Source organism: Pseudopodoces humilis, chromosome 11, assembly GCF_049639895.1.
Source record: "Pseudopodoces humilis isolate 2021_Gansu_Grassland_sample_001 chromosome 11, ASM4963989v1, whole genome shotgun sequence".
Classification (NCBI taxonomy): domain Eukaryota; kingdom Metazoa; phylum Chordata; class Aves; order Passeriformes; family Paridae; genus Pseudopodoces; species Pseudopodoces humilis.
The window spans coordinates 15,066,934-15,087,999 of NC_142210.1; the positions used below are offsets into that span (position 1 = coordinate 15,066,934).

Here is a 21,066-nt window from a genome sequence, read left to right on the forward strand (position 1 = left end):
TGGCTCAAAATAACATAGGAAGGTTAATTAATCATGCAATGAATACAAACTTACGCACATAAGTATGCACAGACATGTGCACATCCCTGAATTTTTGATTTTGCATCATTAGCTCAGGAAACTGGTAGAGGCAAAGAGTAAGGAGAGAAACCAACAGTTGCTCACATGGATCAACACTTCCAGGCTCTCTCTTTTGCAGCTCATCTCGCTCATACTTGTGGTTTCAACATGTGATTCACATTAGGCCCCTCTGCTCGCCATTTGATGGTTCTGCTAAACAGATGTGAATTTATTTAGTCACAGAGCCTGTTCTTTGCACTGCCTCTTTGTAGAACAGATGGGCTTTTTTTCCCCTGTTCAACAGTGTTCAGATAACAATCATACCCAGTGCACAGGTTTGCTTGGCAAATTCACAGGAAAAGGAACAACGTAAGAACATAGGCACGTTTTCACAGGAGTTCTTTTCAGCAGCCTGGACACACCACAAGAGGTGATGGCCCTGATGGAGAATGCCAAGCTGCAGCACCAGGAACGCCCAGACAAGACCAAGATCCTCAGGGATCAGGCCCAAAAGTTCAAGCAAATGAGCAATGCGTGCTGCACCTGGCAGGGTCCAGAAGACACAGCTCCACCACACACCCACCACAAAGCTCTCCTGTGAAAGCTTGAGCGGAGAGTGAGCTGAATGAAGGGTAGAGGCTCCTGCAACATTCATGGGACACGAAAACACGGCATCTCCTGGGACTCTTCAGCCTGGTGAAATAGCCTGGAAAAGCGATCCGCTCCCTGTGTGGGCATTCTTCTTTCTGCACTCAGAGTGCCTTTGGCACTGGATGAAGCAGAACTGCACAAAGGCCCTCTCAGAGCAGAATAAGACTGCCCACATGAGAAGTACGCTCGGAACAGCTATTGCACTTTAAATTCACACCCTGGCTTTGTTTTGCAATGGTTTCCCTGTGCAGAAGGGCCCTGAGCTTCAGATTCAATTTTTCATCATGTTATCAATAGCTGAGCACTGCTCCCATCTGAGGGCAGGATATGGCCTATACAAGAGGCCAAAGCACAGTCTTGGAGGAAAAGGATGAGCTTCCCTTTTACTTTGCACTATCCTGTACAGATGTGCCTCTCTATTGCTTCAGGAACAGAGCACTGATGACTTCACCTTAGCAAACGGCCCTGCAATGTGGGTAAATCATCTCTGCTCTACCACAGAAACCAAGGATGTGTATGCATGGCACGAATGACTGCCATGCCCACACTTGTGCAAATATCTAATCCCTCTCCAAAAGCTGCAGCAGCATCCCTCAGACCCAGCTTTGCTCTCCATGCACTGCCCACCTGTAACAAAGATGACCACAGCTTCCACCAGAATATATTTAGGACTCAGGATTAAAGATAATTATATATATATATGTTTATATATATATGTACACATGTATTTTAAATGTAGTTATATTAAAATTTGATTATATGGAGAATGAAACTCCAAATTTCAGAAGAAAAGTAAAAGTGGAATGCCTGAAAGGCAGCTGGGACAGCCATTAACACCCTCCCTGGGGGCTCTACAGCTGAACATTTACAAAAGCAGAATAATGTGTGGCTTTCTTTTTGGGGGGCATGCATACAAACATTTTTAATAGCAGTATTAAAAAGCTAGTAGGTATTAGGAAGAAAAATATTTTCAATAATAGAAGACTGGGATTGAAAAGGACAGCTGAGTCCTTGCAGGGCAACAGGCACTTCCAGCTACAAAGCACTTTGTGTCTTCTGAGAGTTTTTCCTTTCTTTTTTTCTTGGCAAGCTCTGAGCCACCACAGTAATAATTTTCATTCCTATTAATGACCGTGCCATCCAAATACCCTGTGTATGGACCATACACCAGCACTTCATTCTTTTCTACATCTTAAGGAGAAGCAAAAAAGCAAAAAACTGTGAAAGAGACTTTCATAAGCATAAAGCAAATTTATGTGCCCAATTCCCAGAGGCTGGTTGCTTAACCTTCAGTATGAGACTTCAATAACTTTGAGCAGTCAAACAACATACTTTCTTTCCTCCATGTGAGAGAAAGGAAATTCCCTCCTGCTTTGTCCCACCTGCTCTGCAGACCTGGTGGGGCAGGTGCTCCTGCTGGGGCAGCACCAGTACCAAGGCAGAACACGGCATCAGGAACGGGGCTCCCCTGCCATCCCTTCAGGAAGTGAGGAAAACCTTTCCAGGCATCACTCTCCATCTGCATCCCACCTTCCCTGTCACCTCCACCAAGGCACTGAGGACAACATCTAGCCCCTCCTTTACAACATTTTGAGCTCGGAGACAAAGTGTGGTCTGTAAGAAAAAAGTGCACAGAGCCAAAAGGCATCTAAAATTTAAGTATAGATATAGAGATCTCAGTGGAGGGTTAAAACTGAGGGGGAGGAGAGCTGGCAAAGGCTCATGATGGATAGCAGTGAGCTGTTCAGAAGAAAATTAAGAAAACATTTGAATCCCCTCCTAAAAGGGAACAAATAGGTCCAACACTTCAACAGAAGGGGATTTTTTGCATCTCTGAATGATAGTGCTTCGCTTTCATGGCCTGCGGCTGCTTGGGAAATTCAAAACTATTTCTCTGAAGAATTCACTTGGACAAGCTTTATGGCTTTGATCAGTTAACTATTTTTTAATGCTAATCCACCCCAGTGATATTTGTCCTCCTTTTCCCTATGTGCACAGAAGCACAGACACAGACAAATACTACACAAAAGCAAACATTAGCCAGATGAACAGTCAGGAACAATGACATCCAGAGCCCATAACCAAACACCAACTCCATTCTGTTTTATTCCTTTCTATTCTAGCAGTTCAAGATCCTTTGGCCCAGTATGACCCGCTAATGGAAATTTAGGAACCAAATTTTGGAGCCCAGCAGGTATAATGAAGCAATTTGGCCACAACTACTCTTACTCAAAAAAATTAAATTTCCTCTAGAAGTTGGAATAAAACACATGTTGAAAGGCCTTATTAGAAACATAACACAAACTCCAGCAACTAGCCCAGGTGCTGCCCCATCCTCCAGATTAACAAATAACAGTGAAGAAGCAGGGATTTGCTGACATCTGTGAAGCAAAGATTAAAACAAGCCAAGAGCACGACTGAAATTACCAGACACCCATTACCTCACTGGAATTGCTCTACGCTCCCCCACAATCTCAGGTGCAGAATCCGAGTGCCAGGCTAAGCAAAACTCCGTTTACAAGCTCAGCATACAAATCTGTCTTCTTGTTTAGACTAAATGTGTACCCAGAGCACCCTGGCTTTCTAACCCAGTATTCAATTATCAGTCTTATTGGTTGCACCATTGTGATATCCCATGACACATGCAGAAAAAAAATGACACTACACCAAAAAAGCCCTGAGTAAGGGACAGTCCCTGCTCTGCAGCACCTTTGGTATTCAGGCTGCTATCTGTACTTTGCTTGCTGTCTTTGAGTAACAGATTCAGGCAGTATTTCCTGTGGCAGAGAATTACACAGGCTGATTATTCTCTGTGGAAAAGTGAAGAAATCCTGGAAGCAATTTTCTGTCTCAATTGTTCCCAGAATGCAGGAACAATCTCTTAGCCCTCTTCCTATTTTCTGCTCAGTGCCATCCAGGCTCAGCGGGCAGAATCCACCACGATGATGCTGTAGGTCTGGGTCCTGCAAACACTCCCTCAGGTGAAACCTCACAAATCAGCAGCCCAACAGGCTTCAACCAGTGTCAGCCTTGAACATGGCCACAAAGGTTTCAGAGGACAAAGACTGAGACAGGTGAGAAATTTGAAGTAGCTAGGAAATGTTCAATCCTAGGTAGGACCAGGCTTTATCCCAACAGAATGACACAAATGAAGCATTCCTGATGCACTCTTCTTAACCTTGTTCTTCTAGAAGTCACTCTCAGGCACATGGTGTGATTCTTGGGGAATCCTGTGCAGAGCCAGGACTTGGACCCACCCTTCCAACTCAGCATATTCTATAACTCTGTGATAATTCTTAAAAATCAAGGAAGATCAGCTGCACTTGAGAATTGAGCATCACAGGCAAAGCTTCTAAGTAAAAAGAAAATTTGATACCATTTCTCAAACTAAAAATTTCATTATCATGGGGGAAAAAGAAAAAAAAAAAAGGATAGATATTTCCAACAGGGATAAACCCCCACACTTCTAAGACAAAAATCCAAGAGCTGATGGCTTTCCACCAGAGCCTGAAACCATTCCTGTGCAAAACCACTACAAGTGACCCACAAAGCAGGGAAAGAACTGAATACCACATACCAATCTCCACCCTTCTGCATATGCTGCAGCAGCAGCAACTTCAGATATGAATTTTTCAACATTTTGGCAACAAGTACTATTCACCCAGGTACATGCCCACACTCAGAATTATTCAATCAGAACCTTATTTTCCACCCAAATGAATTTTGATATAAAATATTCAATTCAGCCTAATCAGTGGGGCTTAAACATCAGTCAAAATATTTTCTTGAATTGACTCCATCAGCGCCAGAGCATGAGAACAACCTCTTCAAATAATCTGCCTCCAAAGGCAGGTACTGACTTTTCAATTGTGTTATCATTTTTTAATAAAAGTGACATTAAAAATATTGTTACTTTTCAGCTGATGCTGCTGAGGGAGGGACAGAAAAGGACTGGGGGCCTGCTGCAGAATTGCACAGTCAATCTTAGTATCACTTCATTTTCAAATGAGGAATTTGGTAGTAAACAACCTTTTCCTTGTACACAAACATTTTTAATTTCATGCCCTGCTAATCATACATCTGTTGGAGCTCCTTTTCCATCCACTGCACTAACGATAATAAAAGAAAAATCATTGCACTAAAAATGTGGTTTGTCTAAAATGAAAATTGAGTAATAATCAATGTTCTTTTGTGAGATGAGGAAACACAGCAGCACTGGCCCGATGGGAGGTGACAAAGACATGGTTTGAAAAGGGATGCCTTCACACTTGCATTGCCAGTGGCCCTTGCTGCTGGCAGCCCCTCTGCACCCCTGTGTTTGTGCAAGAGCCCTTTTGGGACTGGTTCACCCCACAGCTTCTCTCGGGCTTCCTGGTGGTCCACACCAGGCACCACCACCAGCAAAGCCTCTCCTGCTGTCATCACCTCACTCACCAGCACTTCCTTCCCCTGCTTTCTTCTCCTGTTTTTTCCTCCTCGATCAGCAGGATATTAATGTGACAAATGCTACAGCACTGCCCTCAGCTTCCCAAATCTCCCTCCAGCAGGGACACCCAGTGGGCCTCAGCATATCAAACTTCAGATGTGTGCAGTGCCTTTACCTGGGCCTTCCACACACCAGAGCTCGCTGATGTGCTGTTAAAAGATGCACTTAAATATCTGAGCACACCCCGAAAACAACTCCTTACCATTTCTTCACTAACATTACTGCAAGTGTTGAGGTTGTTGTTTAATAGACATGCCCAGCTGAAATTCCAAGTTAATCAGGCCCCCAGAAACACCCACAATCAAGACCATCTGATTTGGCCTTAGAAATATTTTTTTATGTTAAGACACCTGAATGAATTGCCCAGAGAAGCTATGGATGCACCATTCCTGGGAAGTGCTCAAAACCATGTTGGACAGGGCTTGGAACAACCTGATCTCGTGGAAGGCGTCCCTGCCCATCACAGGGGAGTTCAGACTAAAGGGTCTTCAAAGTTCCCTTCCAACCCAAACCTTTCTATGATTTTTTGATTCTAAGATTTAGTCTTACACTGCCCACACTCCTCTTTTCTGGACTGCTGACACACAGCTTTTGCCTTTTTAGACTCCTCCTATTCCCAGAGCTGTGCTGGGCCAGCTCCAACTCAGAAATATTGCACTTGTAAGACCTACGCAATGGTAACTGAGAGCTTTAACAAGCAATAAGAATACATCTGAAGCCTTAGGCAATGTGGCACAAAGACTTTCTGGGCAGAGGTACACGACTCTGCTACACCTGGGACTCCTCTCTGGCCTCCAGTGCCCACATTAGCATGCTGAACCCTCTGCTCCTTCCAGAGGCTGTTTTCTAAAGCACAATTATCTACATAAGCTCTCCCTTGCCTTCACTAGAAGCACAGTTGTTTGACTAATCGGCTTTAAGGAGACTTGTGAGTTAACTAATATCAATTAATTACTCCCATTTTGCAGATAAGCAAACAAAAGAATAAAAAAAAAAGTGAAGCATTCTGGTCTAAATTAATGGAAGGGAAATCAGAGCCCAAACCCAGTCCTTGACCTGGGTCCAGAATAATCAAAGGCACTGGGGAGGGGACCTTGGCACCCCCAGCCCTTCAACTCATCGAGGATGCACAGGCAGCATTGAGATATTTATTTCACTTGTGCCCTCATGCTAAAGCTGGAGGGATTAGAAATGCTACAGTACAAGCCAGCTTCTTATTAGTCAAGAGACAGTTTTAGCCCAGCTGCCCCAAATGCAGCTACCCCAGAGGCATCAGCACCTCTTCACCATGCTCACAGGGGAGACATGATCCAAACCAGGCTGTACCAAAGATTAGGTGACCATGACCAGCAAGAACACAGGCACTGACACATCCCTTCTGTCCAGAAACAAAAGCATTCAGCTCTGGATTCTTCTGACCTCTAACCAGAGTGCATTCAGTCAAACAACCCTGCCAGAATTAACAGGGAAAAGGGAGGGGAAAGGAATAAAAAAAGACTTTGTCGAGCAAAAGTACTCTTAGACACATTTGATGTAATAGTCATATGATTAACAAACTGTCATATCAAAGTTTTCTGCAAAGTAGGAACACTCTGACAGTTCATATTTTAAAAACTGACATTTTGATTCATTACTGTAAATAGCACTCTGTATTAAATATTGTGACAAGGCATACAGTGTATTTTTGAGCTCTATAACATTTAGGAAGTACTGATTTTTTTTAGCTTTTTTTTTTTTTTAAGCACGTATAATATCAAAAGCAGTTAAAGCAGAACTCCAAGAAAGCTTCTAGAGGAGAGAATCATGATTTCTGAAATAACCTACTTCTCTGCCGTCATCTCAAGCACTGTTGGGAACTTAGGCCCACAGGAATCTTAATGTACTGTTTGCATAATAAAATAGGGAATTGTTTCACAGAACAAAAGAGCAATAAGGAAAGTGACTACATTAAATAATGTAAAATTACTCACTAGCAAATCATCCTGAAGCTGGCATAAGAGGGAGAGCACTAAAAGGTGCCGAATTACCACTCAGAATATCCAAGTGCTGGTTCATAACCGAGATGAACAACGCAACATCCAAATGACTGCCCAAATGTGCAACTTGCTTATCCCCTCAGTCTTCAGCCATGTGTTTTTCCCTCTTCTGCAGCCCAGCATGGCCATGCCCATCCCAGACAGAGGCAGCACTGCCTCACCACTGGGGTGGGTAGGAAGGGCTACCAAGGACATCATGGACAGGGGTCCACAGCAGGGTAGCTTCCACTGCAGGGATGCTGTGAGCCACCAGAGCCCACCAGCCAAGACAACTTGCTCCTCTTACAGCTCCCTGCTTATGGATCCCTCTCCCTGGATCACCAGTATCAGGGCAAATAGGACTGGGACCAGAAACAATACCGCCAATATTCTGCATTTCCTGAAAAGCAAACCACTCGGAGGAGAAATTAAAAATAACAGCCCAAGCTAACACAAAGATCTTGCTGAGGAAAACCAGAAGCTGCCTAGATGTTTGCAAGAAGCTCAGGTGTTAAGAGGACTGCAGTCCAGTGCTTTGGAAAGGAAAATGGTTACCATTATCATTGCTTGCAGCCAGCTGCAAGTGGAGCTCTGGGCTCAGTCTCCTGACAGAATGGATACACTGCCATAAACATGAGACCGGAGCCTACCCCAGGACATGATGAGGCTGTCACGCATCCCAAAGATGGATCACAGCACTGTTTCAGCAGAGGCTTGATCCAGCACAGCCTGCCTTTCCCCAGGAGCAGCTATACAGCCCTCACATGCTGGAAATCTTGTGGATGTGTCTGCATGCCAGCAAGTTTGGTAGTAGTAGTGGTCTAGCCAGACATCCAAAACATATTGGCACCACTATAATTTGTCCATTCACCAATATGTTTTCCTAAAAACGCCCATATGCTTTTCCTGCAGCTCCCATATGCTTTTGCAAAGAGAAACAAAAACATTTTGTTAGTCGCGAGCGATTGATCGCCACATATTTCACAGAAGTCAAGTAGAAAAACAAAAACAACAACAAAAAAGCAGTCAGCTGCTTCCCCCTCCTTCTCCTCCTCCTCTCTGTTCACGGAGGGAACTGTGAAGAGCAGGAAAAAATTCAGCCCACAGCAAAATACACACACCGCTCCTTTTTTTTTGCACTGCAAGATATTCTAGGAATTACAGGAGGAATCTTCATTAAAAACAAGCTATCAAGGATCTGGCAGCCAGTGGCATTCCAGCCAGTAATTCAGCATCGGGTGCTCGGTGCTCACTCGAGTCCTCGCCACAGGCAGCGCAGCCCACAGGAATCCACAGCTCCTGGAGGCACACTTTAACCAAGCCAGGGGCTGGGAGGACAGGGTGGTAAAGAGGTTACAGCCCTTCCAATTCACAGGACAGCTCATGTCAGGCCAAGTCTACCTCTCTGTGCAGTATAAAGCCCTCTCTCACACGCAGGGCTTCCCAGGGAGGTGCTGCCTTGCCAACGCAAATCCCAAAAAGCAGCGGGCGGGCAGGGGAGCGGGCAGGCTCGGTTCAGCTGGGAGCAGGCATGTGGGTGTACAAGTATGTGTGTGTCAAGGCTGGAGCATGTGGGAACCGTAGCTGTTTAGTTAAAGACTCATTAAGAAACAGCAGACCCAGGGCCAATGTTCAAAGAGGAGCAGCGCAAAACATTTCTCTGGAGAAAGATTAGCGTGTGTTCTTCTTTACACAAATAAAATTAAAGGGAGACTCATAATATAGACAAATCAATTAACTTCTGAAAAGCCAAGGGCACTGCATGCAAGAGCAGACAAGGGGAAAAGCTTTGTTACAGGGCCACCAAGGCAGTGCATAGGCTTTCTTCCCTGGAAAATAAAGTCAGCTATTGCTGCATGAAGTTCTGATGTTAGTCCCAGCTGCATCACGCTCATTGTTGCAGGGACACAGCTGCTTCCTTCCCAACACAGCCATACATATACCTATGTATCACTATAACCTTATGCACCTAGGGCTGGGGATCATCTCTTGGTGCCAGAGACTGGAAAACACCTGAGGCCAGAGGTTAAAAGACTACAGGAGTGCTTAAAGCAACAGTTCCAGCCTAAAAAGAAAGAGTCTGAAGCTGACTTTCTATATAGGATACCCAGAACAGTACACACCCTTCTATCAAAATAAAACTTTCTGTGATACAGTCCCATCACAGTTCTACAGTTCTCCAGCTCTACAGTTCACCCACAAATTTAACCAGGCATTCTCCTTGCAAAGCTGGTGTTGTCTTGCAATGATCTAATCTCACACTAAACCTAATGAGAGACAGGTCAAGAGCCCAATTTTTCACAGAAATGAAGCTGAAAACCCAGTCAAGAGAAGAGAAATCAAGCTCTTGCACAGGACACAGAGTAAAAAACCAATTTGTCAGACACAGCTTGCTTTGGAAGATACATTTTATGATATGTTTTTGTCTTGAGAGGAGTTGTAAGCACCTGAAAATCTGACTTCACCACTCACAGATGCATTGATGTTGTTGCTCAAGTGCTGACTAGAAAGCAAAACTAATACTGTCTCATTTAGTTAACATGAGGACATATTTAGTTAATATAACAATGGGCATCTTCCTAGATTTCATATTCACAGCAACCCACTGGGATGGTTTATTAAACTTAGTCAGGAAAGCTACCACAGAAAGAGTGAGACTGGCAGAAGGGCTACCATTAATCTTCCATAGCCCAGCAACTGGGAAGATCAGGCCTTGAACCAGATTCTATGCTCTTGCTATTAATCTCCTGTCCTCTACTTATTAATCCCTGGTCTGTCTTTGTCTGTCAACATTTATTAATGGCCCCAACAGTTTGCAGTAAAAAGGATACTGAAATCTCATCTCCAGCTAGACATAATTTATCCACAAAAAAAAAAAAATAACAAAAAGCCCCAAACAAACAAAAAAACCACCAAAAAATTAGACTCAAGAGGAGGGTAAAGGCAGAAAGTAGGGATGTATATTGTATCAAAACAGAAGAATGAAAGTGCAATTAAATTCAGTGACACAACAGAGTGAAGATTCACTGTTCCTGATTTTGGCCTGCCACACAGACATCTCATGGTCCTTAAGTCAGGTAACATCACAACAAACAAAGAAGCTTCATTGGTCAAAACCACCAGGGTAGTTGGTCACTCATTCTGCACTTTTCAGCAGGGCTGCACAAGCTGCTTTCTTCCCCCTGTTGCCAGGACTTTACAGCATCTCCAGCATCTTTCTGTCCCCTGGGGTGGCACAACTGAGAGATACATGAGGACAGACCCACTGCCCTGACACTGGTCCTGTTCTGCAGTCTTACCCTTCCTGCAATCAAACCATTATACCATGGGATGGGCACAAAGGACAGATTGTGTCCTACACATAATCCAGCCAGGGACTCCTGCAGTACTTTGGGGTGGTTCATCACGGTGATCCTTAAGTCAAAGCTAAATATCTCCAGTGAATTTGACAGAATTGGCAATTCTAAAGAAGGAATTCATTTGCTACTCACATTAATTTCTATTTGTCCACTGAAACACTGATAGATTCAGCTAACATACAGCCAGCTCTCCATCACCCCATCACCAGCTGGGAACATCTACGGCCTGCAGAGAGTCACATCATGGATGGGGAACGAGTTCAGGTCCACAAGCAGGAAAGCTTTGTTCAAAAAAGAGGTCAAAGCAACATGACCCCCAGGACCAAACAATTGCCCCCATGCAACACTCCCAATCTGCAGGAGGGCCTGCATGTTTGCTGCTTCCAAACTTAGACCCAGAAACAGTAAAACCACCTCAAGCCTCCTGGGCAAGCTGGCATCCCACCAGCCCAAGCTTTGGAGAAATGCCCATCAGTTGCTGAAGGACCAAACATGGTACCAAGGTCTTCCCACTGTCCCTAAACTCAGCAGTTGGCAAAAGCCCTGAGAGTTAATGCATTCCTCACCTGGAAGCAAGGCAGCCCTGTCACACACCCAGTCAGACGAACAGACAGGCTCTTCCAAGGGACCTCTGTGGGTGCAAACAGAAAGGTCAGAATCAATGTTTTGCTCATCGTAAAAGCAGAAATTAAATCAAGCTGCCTGTAACACCTCGCCAAGAAAACAGCCCCAAAAGGGCATGTAAGGCCAGCTGCCCTCCTGTACAGAGCAGACCACAGCCTTTTTTCCTCCCCTCTGACAAATCTCATGTATCTGTCCCTGTTTTGACCCATACAGGGGTTTTTCACACTTTGGCAGCACAGACTACATCTGAGCAAGTGTTGGAGTAGCTGAGGTTTATTTGGAAGAGAAGCTACTTGTTTTAAATCACTGCAGAGCTGGTGAAAGGCACTGACGTAAGGGCTGCAGGTAACAAAGTCTCTTTCAAAGCCTGACCAGACGCCCTTCTGCCTCTCAGGCTTAAAGGGCCTCTTCTTCCCAAGCCTCAGCAACCACTCAAGGCCAAGCGTGAGTCACTCCCACAGCATTGGCTTTGCCATGTGAGCATCAAGGAGCACCAAAGCAGAGATGGGATGCATTAAGCACACAGCCATTGTGGAAAAAGAGTCAGGGTGGGACAGCCCAAACCCCATCTCCACTTCCAGCCCTGGTTTCCTTTCTGGGTGCCTCCAAAGACACCCAATTAAAGAGAAAACACAGGGTTTCTTTAAGTTACCACAAGCTTTTTTCAACCAGCAGTCTTTAATACTTCCAGCTTATTGATATCTGAGCTTACTCTGATGTTTTCTATTTCCTTTAATCTCGGTCCTGGTGAAGAAATGAGCAAGTTTTAAAAGTACTAGTGATGATTAGTGAAAGGTCCACTTCGGCATTCCCCAGTTCTCCCAGCCCACCATGCTCCTGGTGTCATCAGGTGACCCCCAGCTGCTCCTAACTGCATCCTCACCTCTATTTTCCTGAGATCAGCCAAGGATCAAAAGTCATTAAAGAGAAAGACACTTTTAGCCAGTTGCATATATTGTTTTTTTAATGAAGCCAGGCTGTAACTCATTAGCCCCACCACCAGCTGCCTTGCTCAGGAGAACCAGGTTTGGCAGGGCAGCAGCTTTGCCCTCCTGGTCTGTGGTGAAGGAAGGGCAGCAGAATTTCAGCAGTTGCTTCAGATCCAAAGCGCAAAAAGCAGAGAAAAATTTGCTCAGAACCTGCCCACACAGACGCTGGATATTCTTTTCATATTTGCCATGACAAAAAATTCACGTTAACATTTTTGCAAGCACTGTAAGCCTGTATCAAGTATCAGCAAAGAGGCAGACAGGTGTCCTGACCACAGAGGAGACAGCATATGCAAACAGTTTGGAATTTATTACTATTATTTTTTAAAGGGAGAAGCAAATCCCAGAGATTTTTCTGTGCATGATACATTTCTGCTCCCTGTTTGATGTTGCTTTCAGACTTCAAATAGCTAACACTAACCTATGGCTCAAGCCTGCTTTAAACAGATGCCCCTTATGTGACCAGACATGAATGCATGGTGAATCACTTATGCCACACACAGTGGGGGTGATGAGCAGTGGTCCATGTCTCCTGACTGCTGCATGGACGCGGATCAGTTGGGGGAAAGGAGTTCCCAGCTCTCGCCACCTCAGAGCCAGATAACTCAGCACAGTGCCTTTGCATTTTTGGAGCTGAGAGCACAAGCTCCAGGTCAACAGCCCAACCACAAGTCAGAGAGAACAACTCAAGCACTGGCATCTTCTGCAAAGAGTGGAGAGAGATACAGAATCTGCATGGGCTGCACTTCCACTCTCTCTTGTCTGCCTTTAGGAGATGCTTAAGAGAACCTGCATTTTGATTAGTAGCCCCAACCAAAGGAATCTGATCTTGATGGTAAGGGAAAGGGAGCAACCCAAAGTTACAGACTTCAGGCTATGTGGGTCCCAGCTCTTCGCTTCTCTGCTGACATTACTGCTTCCAGAAATTAAATCAAAAGCCCACTTAACTTCACAGAGGTTGCAATTTGCATCTAAAGCACTGCCTAAGCCTCTGTTGTAATAAACAAACATAGCTCCACTGAAATCCAAGGAGTTATTCTGAGTTTGGTCTGGTTACAGATCTGCAGACCCATAAACATTACAGCTCATTCAACCTCCAGCTAAGTATCTTCTAATAGAAGACCATTATCTTTGTCAGATGGATTGGGATAACTTGTTTAAAGCACTCTTGAATAATCATTAGGATCATTGGGGTTTGGTGGTTATATTTTAAGAATAAACCCCAGCAGCTATTAAACACTGGAACAAGGCATGTTAACAGTACACAAACAGAGCTGGAGTGGAAATATAACTATGGCTTGGGATTTTCATTGGGAAATTGGTAAAATGGAGAGAAGAAAGAAAATGCAAAAACTAAACTGAGGCATGCATACACACTGAGAAATCAACCATATTATTTGACAGGCAATGAGTGAAAAAGAAACATAGGAAGCAAAACCATATAATGCTGTCCTCCTTTTGAGCCTTATTAATATTTTGGGTGTAATGCACAGACAAGATGTTGTGCGGCCAAGGAAATACAGATATACTTTGCTGGCTGTCACTATCCTAATAACTGACCTCAGGGTGGACTCCACTCCCTGAAGCCTTCCTCACCTCCTTGTAATAAACCATCCCAGTGGCAAACCTGTGCTGGCTGTGCTCCCCAGGAGCAGAGCAGCACTCCTGACAAGTTTTACAGATCTCTGCCCAGGGATGAACACCATTACAGCCATGCCATGGACACACCATTGTCTTCTTTAAACATCTCATCAAATGAACTGCTTCCCTCCAGCAAAAGGCAACTCCATCTGCTGCAACCAACCTCCTGTTCAGAAGGCTGCTTTGCCACAGCTTTGCTGATAAAGGAGAATTCGGTTTTGTTTGGGTTTTTCACTTCTCCTGACCGAATTATATTGCCAGGAATCAATTAACAGCTAAGCCTAAGACAGGGAGAAATGGAGAAGTCTTGCTTCACGTTTTACAGAAAATACACAAACATCCCAAGCCCTGCCATGGGATTCAGGTGCCAATTATAAAAGGACATCAACACCTCACACAAAGTCCCTTTTAGCAGCTCCTCAACCTGCCAGCCTTCTGAAAGGACAGCCCTGACCAGGACAACTCTGGGTCAGCCAGGTACAGGGGCAGCGGGAACATTTGAGCTATTTCCCAATCTGACTTTCATTTTATTCATTTATCACTCAAGCCAGGGAAGTACTCTGATCCACACATGTCCAGACACGGATCTGAAGCCAGCATGTCAGGTCCTGTGCTAAGAGTGTAAGAAGGGTACTGTGTTGCCAGCTCCCATCTCACAGCCTTTGGGCTGCAGCGTGGCAGCAGATGGGGGCCACACATCCCAGCTGCTCTTCTGGGCTGGCACATCACCACACTTACAGGTATGGTTGTCACACCCACACAAGTGCCTGCACTGACCACAGCTCTCTCCTGGCTCAAAAGGGAAAGGGCAGGGAGTAACAGAGACACTCCACACACACCCACCATCAGTGTGTGCACAGGGGTGCTGAGAGACAGGTTTATTTAGAGCTCCACAGAGTGCACTCCATCGTAATTCCCTCCTTCTTTTCTAGCCCTGGATGCAGCCTGAAAAATCCATAGCTCCAGACAGCTAGCCCACACACTGCTATTCCAGCTCAGCGGGGAGAGAATGAGCTCAATTTTGCCAGTCAAATTGGAAGGAATAAAAAAAATTTAGTAGTAGTGTTTTGTTAAAATCAAAGAAACACACCCCCATCAAATCAAAGACAAAACAGGAGAAATTATATGGAGAAACAGTCCCTGGTATTGCTTCCATGGCCGAGTTGTTTCCATTTTCAACCAAAGCTTGGGTAGCTCAGGGGCAGGAGAGCCATCACAGTCTGCCAGTGTCATGCAGCATGGCACTGGCCTCCTGCACCAAAGTGCCACTGAACCCTGGCAGCAGCTCATCTGGGAGAGGGTGTTTGGACACACTGCTCATGGCTCCCCAGCCCTGTCTGCTGAGCTGGATCTGCAGGGACAAACATCTGGGATTACAACCACACACATTCCTCTTGCACTGCAAATGAGTAGCCACAAGTACACAGGGGCACCCAGCACATGCAGTGCCCAAGAAGGAAGTGGCTGCCAGCCCCTCACCCAAGCCCCTGCCACACACAGTGGGCACGTTTGCTCCCTGCTTGACAAGGACCTTCTTTCCACCAGCCGATGTTGGAGCTTCCCAGAGAGACCAAAGAGAAAGTCAGGCATAGCTCAAATAAGCACCTGGATCTACAAACAACAGATTAAATTCTCAAGCTACAAAACTATGTTTTAGCAAAAGTGCAATTGAACTCCATGTACTTGTTACATTTCTAAATATACTCTGGTTGTCAAGACAACAAAGAGACTGATGGATCTCTAAAGTGTACTGTATCCATTTAATTGTCAGCATTTCAAACTGACTCAAGGAGGGAAAAAAAACTGCTGCGTGATAAGTCTAATTGTCATGGTTACCACTGGCTAACCCCATAATAAAAATATATATATATTCTGGCTAAATGTGCCAAGCCATGTGAGGAGCAGATGGGAGACATTCTCATTACTGCAACAGCCTCCACTGGAAAACTAAACTTGAGGAAAGATGTGAGAGACTTTACAGAGATCTCAGACACAACAGACACCGTGGGCTGCATCTTCCCAGTCGTTTGGCAGCAATTCCTTGGGCTTTTCCGCTGTGCTTATCTGCCCCAAGCGTGTTGGGACAACCCATAGGGCTGGGGCTGCCTCACTTGTGAACATTCTGGTTGGGGATCTCATCTCTCAGTGAAGAAAGCTCGATATGCAAGTTATTACTCCTTAAAAGCCTCTGATGTGCAACCACCAGGGCTTTGCACTCCCACCCTCATCCCCTTGCTCTCATCTCTCCTGCTGGCAATACCCACACCCACAGGAATGGCTGTGCCAGGAGGCTGCTTCAGCCTGGATCTTCTGCTCCCACGCTGTTAACAGCTAAACCAAGGGCTATGTCCAGGCTTGGGGATGAGAAAACAAGTGGAAAGAAACAGGCCACTACTGCAAATACACCGGTCTGAGGCTGTGTAAGTGTCAATGACCCCCAGCCTGCCTGTGCAGCCCATCTGCACAGTGTGATTCAGCAGTGTGAAGAGTTCCACTATTCACATGAGGTCCCTCCTGAAAGGGACACTTTCAAAAAAGAACCCTTAAACATTGGCTTTTGACATGGATCACCTCCAAAATAACATGAGAGTTATCTACCTGGATATACAACAATTGTGACTTTCCTTCACTGATCAGAGCTCCTGCCCTGCACTCAGTATTCACTTTTCTTTCATTAAACCAAAGTAAAAGTTGCAGGAAAAAAGGCATCAGTGTCATCCAGGTCTAAGAACCAATGGAAAACAATTTACATTCACCTGGTGAGCACTGACTTAAGATTTGGACTCAATGAGCATTGTGGGTCCCTTCCAAATCAAAATCTTCTGTGATTCTGTGATTTCAGTGGAAGGGGAGGTTTCCAATTAGTCTGAAGCTTACCCAACATTTTTGACAGAAGCCATCTCAAAGTTGAATCATCCTTAAAATCTCCCCCAAACTGTTGCACTCCTTCACACAGATAAAAACTCTGCATCTCTGCTGTCAGACACTTTCAGGGAAACCATAAGGTGTTGCCTAAAACCATCTCCGAGAGAGCCACAAAGTAAAATCTGGTTGGAAAACACTGCTTAAGAGAAACACCACTTTCCAGGCGCCTCAAGCAACACATCTGAGTTCGTGATATTTTCCCTAGAGCTTGCCCCTGCTCATTACCAAGATGAACAATTTCTGAATTCCAAATATGAGATTCTCAGTGATGTATAATGAACATTTGTGCCTACCAATAGTCACTGTGTGTTTCACCTCTTGTGCTGCTTCACAGAGTGGTCTGTGCATGGAGATGGGCCGTGAATGTCAGAACAGAAGTAGCACAGAATAGTCATCTCTGGGGCTTGTGTGAGAATTATTTCAAACAGTACTTAAATTAGGAGATTAAAACGAGTCTTGGGCACAAAGAAACCTATGGTCAAATGAAAGTCAAATGGACCTAGAGGCAACTGGTTTTTTACAAGCATTTGGGCGTACCCAAACCAATGCAGCATCAGCATTTTATCCCTAGATAATTTCAAAACTAATAATTACCCATAAGGACCTTTAACGAGATTACAGTTCTGAAAGCTGCATCCAAGTTTCAACTGAGCTGAAATTCCAAACAACCAAAAACCATGCTTCTATTTCAATACCATGCAGGTGCAGGAACCTAAGTTTGGTTTTCCAAAAACTCACCTAAGGCTCCATGTTTTTACAGTTAAGGCTTTGGGACAACTGTTACATTCTCTACCAATAAAATATGTGCTCTCTGGAGCAAACTCCCAAGGATGATTCCTTTGCTTTGGCACAAACGGACTCATTTGGTTTAGATAAAAGGATGTTCCCTTGCATCATTTTCATTTGATTTTTTTTTTTGTTAAGATAGAGAAACAGTTAATTCTGCTAAATGAGTTCTCTGTTGCCATGACTTCAGTGCAGACAAACACAAAGCCATCAAGCTCCTTTTCCTTGGGCGCTGTTTTTTTTAAACAGGTATTTGATCATTTTGATTCTCTTGCTTCTTTTTTCAACATCTGGATTCCTAGCAATATCCTGCAGTCAGACAGATACATAATGGCTATAGCTACTCAGTAAATTACAGAGATATTCCTGCACATACTTATCCCCTCACGGCTCTCATCCCCACACTTCTGCCAGCCAATGCACCCTCTGTGACTCCTCAAGCAGAGCAGCACTGCCTGCAACAGCAGGCAGCAAATCTGTCCAAATGAAACCCTAAATTTATGGGATTAGACCCTGAAAATTATAATTCCCATACTCCCACCAAGGGCCAGCTGGCAAGTGCCTGCTCACCATCAAGCCAGGCTGTTGCCCAGGATTTTGCCCCAGTCCAAACCCAGAAGCCTGAAGTCCTTCCCACTGCCTCAGTTTCTCCAGTGGATGAAAAAGGCTGTGCATGCATCATCTGCCTCCATGGGGTGTTACAACACTGGCTAAATTAATATTCATGGAGTACCTTGGGGATTAAGAGTATTATAGACTTTACTGAGGGAGAGAGCTTTTTCTTTTTTAATGTTTGCACTGAATAGACAGACTAAGTAGAAACAGCATTTGTAGCCTACAGCCATTATCCTAGTAAGTGGCTTATTACAGCATGCAGCCTACCAGCTCACCTCCAGCCAGTCTCACTTAAACGCATGTAGGTGGAAGTGCTGCTCATTCCAAAGAACTTTCTTTTTCACTGTCTCTGTCTGATGGAGATTCTGGATAGCTGGGCTCACAAGACAGGGCTTAGGATATAAATATTTCAGTATGAGCTTGTTGTTCAGTACCTATTTACGGCAATCACAGAACAATTAATTACCTCCCATCTAAGACTAATTCCCGTCTCTCCCAAAAAGACTGAAGGGGGGTGAGTTTTGTCCCAAGACTTTCAATTTCCTGATGAGTCACAGCAGACACACTACAATAAGCTCAATACTTCAATCAGACTGTTTCTTATCCAGATATATTCAATACATTACTAAGATGTGGAGTGTGCTATTTTAAGGGCTGATTTCAGGCATTGTATGCATAATGCTTTCTCATCTGAACACAAGCTTTCTCCTGGATGAGACAGATGTACGTCCTACACCACCATCCTTTCTGCCCCATCCCCCCACCAAATCCTATAGGTAAATAAACACTGCAAAAGCAGAAAGTAAAGAATTGCACATTTGGTGCATTGATTTCTACAACACGCAGCCCTCTCTCCCACTTCGCTAGTGCATTCCCTGCCCTTTGGCAATAAAATAACTTAAGTGACAGCAGAAGTCAACAAGAAGAAAACATTCACAGGCTGCACAGGTTGCAACAAGTCCACAGCATCTTGCTTTCTTCATTCTAGGGCCAAGAATCATACATTTCTTGTTCTGCCCCGAGGAGCAGCTCTGCATCCCTGTACGAATCCTCAGCTGTCCCCAGTTCCCACACCACCCACTCGCAAGCTCCTTAGGCTCCATCAGGCAGGCAGGAGACACTCTGCCCAACCTCCAGCAACACAGGTTATGGGGATCAGCAGGTGCCCTGTGGTCCTCATTACTTACTTAATTTAGCAGACTTAGATATATTTATTGTGTCAATTGAGCAAGTGTTCCCAGCTGGGTCATTTGAGCCTATAACAGTTTACACTCCGCCTCAGCCTGACCACAGCCAGCTGAGGAAACTGCCTCATCCAAGCAGACTGTGAAGAGCAGAGCCGTGGTCACATCTCCCTGGACCATGTGCATAGCTAGCTTCTCACAAGCAATACAGTTAAAAGCTCCCAGACACCACTAGCTGCCTAAAAAATGTGTGGCTATGATGACAAATAGGTTAAAGAACAGAATGTTTGAGTGACAGACTGGGTACAGGTGACAAGACAGCTGTGCTGTTGATTGTAGAGTTGCTGCTGTGCCATCAAGGACATCAGCTGCTCTAAGAGCAGCCACAGCACAGACACCACCTCAAGACTACCCCTGTACTAACTGCTAACAGCAGTTTTCCCCCTGGCACAACTGGACTGTGCAAGCAGTTTCTGCACAAACAGCAGCAGTGCCAGTTTCTGCCAAGCCCATGCTAATTGCAAGTGATTCCAGCTCAAACGCTCTTAAGTCAGAAAGTATTTAGGTGACGTGTAACCAAGGTCTCACATTTGTCTCACCTGCTCTCCTGTGGTGAGTGAACCTACCATCAGCTATGAAGATCTATCACAATCTTTTTTCCTCCTCGGAAAAACTTTCTCAGAAATTCCTGTTTTATGCCAACAAAAGCGCAGAACATTTTTGATCCTCGCAATGCCCTCAGCCTGGTGGTGTAACTGAATTGTCACAGCAGCACAGAGGACGTGGTCACCACTATTCCATTCAAGGCAGCAGATTCTCCAAGGCTCAGCAGCTACTCAGGTGCTACTTTAAAAGTGTCAGTATCTCCTCATTTATCTCAAAACATGAGAGCACCTTAGGAACGTTCAAATAGTTTCACAAACTCTGAAAAAGAAAAGGGAGACTGGGGAAGGATCATTTCACCTGCCCAAGCCCAGCTTGGAAGGACCAAGAAAATAAATAGACTGAGCTGTGTTTTAAGTTTAAAACATGGTAAATATCCTCTTGAGTAGGCTCAGGTCACTTTAACTAAGGTGAGAATATTCACATATATTTTATCGACTTCCATTAAAAACACTAGTTTCTCAGTCTGGGTGCCTATTGGACAGGCACCAGGCTCCTCAAGATCTACAATGACATTCACTTTGAGCTGCAGGTGACAGAGCAACACAACCCTCAATACACACCAGACCCCAGCTCTTAGCATCTCTTCTCTCCATTTTTTGAGTACCTGTGGTAAAGCTCCTTGAGGAAGTTTGCACAGGGCAATCCAGTTCTAACCACACCAGAAATATCTGCTACACTGTGCAGTTTTCCTCTCCCATGGACAGCAACCAGCTCCCTTGGAGAAAGCATCAGGCAGGAGCAGAGACCATGAGCTGATGGCTTTGCCAATGCTGCAGAAGGTGCCTGTAGAGTCACTAAAGAATTCTCATCTTAAAAGGTACCATTAATTATCTTTTTGGTTTTTCGGAGAACAATGCTAGTAGCATGTGAGTCTGCAGCCTAAAGAGACAACTGAGGAGATTTAAGCTCATCTGATATTCTTAAAACATACAAGACCAGGATTCTCCCATGCCAAACAAGTCCATGTGTCTTCCTGAAAAGCCATTTGGAAAGTTTCTAAATGCAGTAGGAGAAAAATAATCCTGCTTGGTCCACGCCTGTTTCTCCCTCTCCTCCCATTAGCGC

At 44.7% G+C, this 21,066-nt stretch overlaps 1 protein-coding gene across 17 annotated transcripts in view; it reads right to left on the reverse strand.

The window, feature by feature from the left end:
* Positions 1-21,066, reverse strand: part of LPP (LIM domain containing preferred translocation partner in lipoma) — a 337,428-nt gene that overhangs the window by 227,975 nt on the left and 88,387 nt on the right. For 12 of the 17 annotated variants that reach the window (XM_088061257.1, XM_088061253.1, XM_088061262.1 and 9 more), the window contains one exon: positions 11,138-11,202. The exons of 2 other annotated variants lie outside the window; for them this stretch is intronic. The gene's annotated coding sequence lies outside the window, so the exon portion shown is untranslated. Of the gene's footprint in view, positions 1-10,703; positions 10,786-11,137; positions 11,203-18,426; positions 18,544-19,088; positions 19,288-21,066 lie in introns of those variants that run through there. 3 more of the 17 variants (XM_088061264.1, XM_088061265.1, XM_088061266.1) reach the window with 3 other exon arrangements.